This window comes from Leptonychotes weddellii, chromosome 1, assembly GCF_054177405.1.
Source record: "Leptonychotes weddellii isolate Sample4059 chromosome 1, ASM5417740v2, whole genome shotgun sequence".
NCBI classification, from domain to species: Eukaryota; Metazoa; Chordata; class Mammalia; order Carnivora; family Phocidae; genus Leptonychotes; species Leptonychotes weddellii.
This window is the reverse complement of record NC_138369.1, coordinates 117,197,864-117,202,732: the sequence shown is the minus strand read 5'-3', so window position 1 is coordinate 117,202,732 and position 4,869 is coordinate 117,197,864. Positions and strand designations below refer to the sequence as shown.

General features: G+C 35.0%; 1 pseudogene; it reads right to left on the bottom strand.

Annotated features, from left to right (window-relative positions):
• Positions 1-927: 927 nt before the first annotated feature.
• Positions 928-1,068, bottom strand: LOC115944611 (small nucleolar RNA SNORA72; annotated as a pseudogene).
• Positions 1,069-4,869: the final 3,801 nt, after the last annotated feature.

Genomic DNA, 4,869 nt, shown 5'->3' with positions numbered 1-4,869 from the left:
TTTCCTTTATTTTAAAGGGGATATCCTGACATGCTCCAGATTATTGAACTCCTAAACACTTTATTAAATAAAATAAAGCAAGTATAGTAAGATGTTAATTATAGATAGAATCTAGGTGTTGATATTCAAGGATTTGCTGTAAAATTATTTCAACCTTTTTATGTGTTTGAAAATTTTCATAATAAAACATTGAAAAAACATTTTTTATTTATCATAAGAAAATCTTACTAATGTGTCGGGTCCCTGAATCTTTATAGGGTTTCTCGTCTACCTTGTGATATGCATGTGTCTAAATAGAAGAGCCAGAGTACTTACCAGTTGTGGCTCACCAGCCTAATTAGTATAACCTCATTAAGTGAACTAGTGTGATGCTCTATGGAATATCAAGATGATCAAAGTTCTTCTGGACTTGATTGTAACAGAATAGGAGGGTTAATATATAGCCCTATGACAAGACCAGGAATGTGTACTCTTATCCTTTTCATATGAATGTGAAATGCTTGTGATCATCCTTCAGGATGAGATTGAATAAAACACATTGGCTCAATGAACACTAAGTGCCAGAGGCTATGTTTACCTGTTCCAGGAAAGATACCACATCCAGCAAAGCAACTGAGATTGTGGCTTCCACTTGGTTAAGTTTGAGTAGTCTACTGTTATCATTCACATTTCATTTGCATTTTGCATGGGCCAAACAGATTAATTTCTTAGGGACGTGAAAAGACTGACCTCCCCTGCCTTTTTTGTTTGTGTGTTTCTGAACACAACAGTTTTACCATTCACTTAATGACAACTGGTAATCATCAAATTAGCAAAGGTTATCTGCAAAAGTTATTACATTATCTGTGCTGTCATTTCTTGAGGTTGATCAAATATCTAGAGTCCCAGACATTTCCTACATAAAGTGTATTATATTAATCAGACTTGGTTTACCACCAGTCTTTATAAAACCAGACCTAGAGAAAGAACTAGGTCTGGAGACACATGTATGATCTTAATATAGCAAATGTTCCCCTGCTTTAAAAAAATCTTTGAAAAGACTGTTTAAGAGCAGTTTTAGGTTCACAGCAAAATTAAGCAGACAATATGGAGGTGTCCTACCTATACACCTCCTGCCCCTACACATGCACAGCCTACCCCATTATCAACATCCCCCACCAGAGTGGTACTTTTGTTATAATCAATGAATCTACATTGGCACATTATTATACAAAGCCCATAGTTTACATTAGGATTCGCTCATTGTGAACATTTTATAGGTTTTGATAATGTAGAATGACATATTATTTACTACTGTGGTATCATACAGATTAGTTTCAGCGCCCTAAAAATTCTCTGTGCTCAGCCTATCCATCCCTCCCTCCCTGCTGGCACTGGTAACCATTAATATTTTTACTGTCTTCATAGTTTTGTCTTTTCCAGAATGTCCTATAATTGGAATAATATAGAATGTAGAATTCCCATATTGTTCTCTTTCCCTTAGTAACATCCATTTATGATTTTTCCATGTCTTTTTATGGCTTGACAACTTATTTCTTTTTAGCACTGAATAATATTTCATAGTTTGGGTTTACCATAGTTTATTTATCCTTTCACCTATTGAAGAACATCTTGGTTGCTTCCAAGTTTTGGCAACTATGAATAAAGTGTCTATAAATGAATGTTAAGTTTACAATCCATTTTGGTAATTACCAAGGAGTACTGTTGCTGCATGATAAGTTAAGATATGTTTAGTTTTGTAAGAAACTGTCAAACTGTCTTCCAAAGTGGCTGTATTAATTTGCATTCCTACCAGCAGTGAATGAGAACTTCTGTTGCTCCACATCCTTGCCAGCATTTGGTATTGTCAGTGTTTCTGATTTTTGCCATTCTGATAGGTGTAAGTGATATCTTGTTTTATTTCAATTCCTTAATGACATACAATGTTGGGCATCTTTTCATATGCTTATTTGCAATCTCCATATCTTTCTTGGTAAAATGTCTTTTCAGGTTTTTGCCCATGATTTAATTGAGTTGATTGGTTTTTTAGTTGTTGAATTTTAAAAGTTCTTTGTATATTTTAGGTAATAGTCCCTTATCAGATATCTTTTTTGTGATATTTTCTTCCAGTCTGTGACTTTTTTTTTCATTCTCTTGACCCTTACCTTCTAAGAGTCATTTATGGTGGCACTAATCTCTTCAATTCCTCCACGGATGTTGCATTACTTCTAATTTACTATCTTAGCCAGGAGATGGGGTGCAGTTGCAGGAGCTTCCACTTGGCCCTGTTTACCATTATGGCTTTTACTCCACATGTTAGGGAACCAGTGAAAGGATTCTAACAGCTTCTAAATGTATGCATTTAGGGATGGGGGAAATTACAAGTGAACACTTGAGTCCACTGGATTCACTGTGAATTGATCTTTAGTTAATTCTTTTAAAATAGTAAATGCACACTAAGGAAAAGAGAACCCTTAGAACTTTGAAGGCCAGGTGGATGTAGACCATGAGCTGTCACTCATACCATAAGACCCAAGATGCCATGATGGCTCTGTGGAATGCTTGGGCTTAAGGATTTCAGGTGATAGTTAAGCGTCAGTTTCTCCCTATAACATGGAAATAGTAATTACACCTACTTCATGAAGTTGTAATGAGAATTAAATAAAGAAGATAATGCTGGCATTTAGTATGTTCTCAATTCATGCTGGTTACAGTGCTAATGCTAGAGTTAATGCTGCCTATTTTAAAAATATAGTTTTTAGAACTAGCTCTGTGAGGGAGTGCTGAATAATGTAAGGAGAAGAATGAGATACAGAATAAGAAAGAGAAGCTGAAGGGAAAAGAGAGGAAAAAAATGAAAAAAAAAAAGAATACAGAGAGAAGAAAAAGGAAGGAAGAGAAAGAGATAAAGAAAAAGAAAAAGAAAAAAGACAAAAATTAAGAAAAAAAGAGAAGATTTCAACTATCTGTATGCTATGAACAGAGGTACAGACTTGCCAAATGCTGTTGGCTGTCAAAAGTTTCTCTGAGTATACTATAAGACTGGAATGCATTTCAACAACTAAGCTCAAGTAACGCCAAAGGCTCAGGTTTAGAACCATAGTCATGATTATCTTCAATGCCAGTTATCTATTGCTGCCTAGTAAAAATCATTCCACACTAGACTGGCTTACAAAAAATAATGTATTATTAGTTCTCATATTTCTGGGGACTGACTGTGCTCAGCTGGACGGTTCTTGTTTGGGGTCTTTCATACAGTTGCAGTCAGATACCAACTAGAGTCATCTGAAGTCTTAACTGAGCTGTATGTCCACGATGATTCATTCAAATATCTGGTACTGGTGGTGACTGTTGGCTAGCACCTACAAATGATTTCTTCACTGGCCTTGAGCTTCCTCACTTTATAACGGCTTCAAGGAAGTCTGACTTCTCAGTTGGTGGCTTAGAGCTCCAACAGGGATGAGTAACAAAAAATTTGCACCTACCTTTAATTTACTACACCTGTTCTCAAAAGACAAACCATGTAGGAGACAAGTATGATTTCTGGGTCCACACAAACCAGCAGAAACACTGTTAGAGATCATTGCAAGTGTGGAGTTAAAAAGAGAGCAAAAATTATGATCTTTATCCTGAGGAGACTCAACACCTAGTTAACCTGAAAGGAAAATAAGTGTTGTTTAGAAAAAAAATCTTACTTTACTTTTGCATTCTAGAGGAAGAACGAGCATTAGTAATGATACCAGATACTCAGAGGCCACTGGATTTTTGTTGTTAAGCTTGATAGGACTTTTGGGATGAGAAAGATAAGACCTTCTTGGACAAGGCCCAATTAGAAGGTTACACAGAATGGCTAGGTTTCTCTACATTAAGAAGTTAACATTAATTCTGGATTTTGTGGTAGTGACCAGAAGGCATAGGCCTGAGGAGGTACACTCCAAATTTGCTTGGGATCACATAATTATTTATTAGCAAATAAGCAACTTTTAAGTCCCCCTCAATACAGGATTCAATACATACTGTTTATAAAAATCAAACCCATAGTATTATTACTTTTGCATGAAGAAATCTATACATGTTTGGTATTTTAAGCACTTATAATTTGTTTAAGAGAATTTGGCTTCTTAGAGTAAATGCCAGATATATGATTCAAATTTTACATGTGGGATTGCATTATTTGTTTAGACTTAAAATTTTATGTTTGATTTATGACATTTGCATGATTTCCTTAAACACTTTTGAAGAGTTTATGAAGTCAGAAAATATATTTAAAGGAAAAGTGAATATACTGAACTTATAAAAACAGCTAAGAATATTTTAAGGCATTTAAATCTGTTAATGGGTCAAATATTAATAGAAGGTCTTTAAAAATGTTTGCTTAAATGTGTTAGGTGTATAAGATTTGTGGGGTAAATTTAAAAGAGTAAGGAAGTTTTGATTTTGTAATCATAATGAACTGAATATTAATTTTTATTTTTTTAAAGATTTTATTTATTTACTTGAGAGAGAGAGAGTGTGCACAGATTGAGAGAGAAAGAGAGAGCGCTGAGCAGGGAGCCCGATGCCGGGCTCAATCCCAGGACCCCAGAATCATGACCTGAGCTGAAGTCAGACACTTAACTGACTGAGCCACCCAGGCACCCCTATATTAACTTTTATACCAAAGTAAACCACTGAATAGTATTGTCTGTGCACAAAAGTTACCCTGAAGTACATTTAAAAAGCTCACATTTAAAAGTATTCATCCTTTGAGTTGATAATTCTAGCATATGGGATATCCACTTATCAGTATGCTGCTTTTCAACTGTTGAATCACAGATCTGTACCTCTGAAACAAATAATACATTATATGTTAAAGAAGAAGAAGAAGAAGAAGAAGAAGAAGAAGAAGAA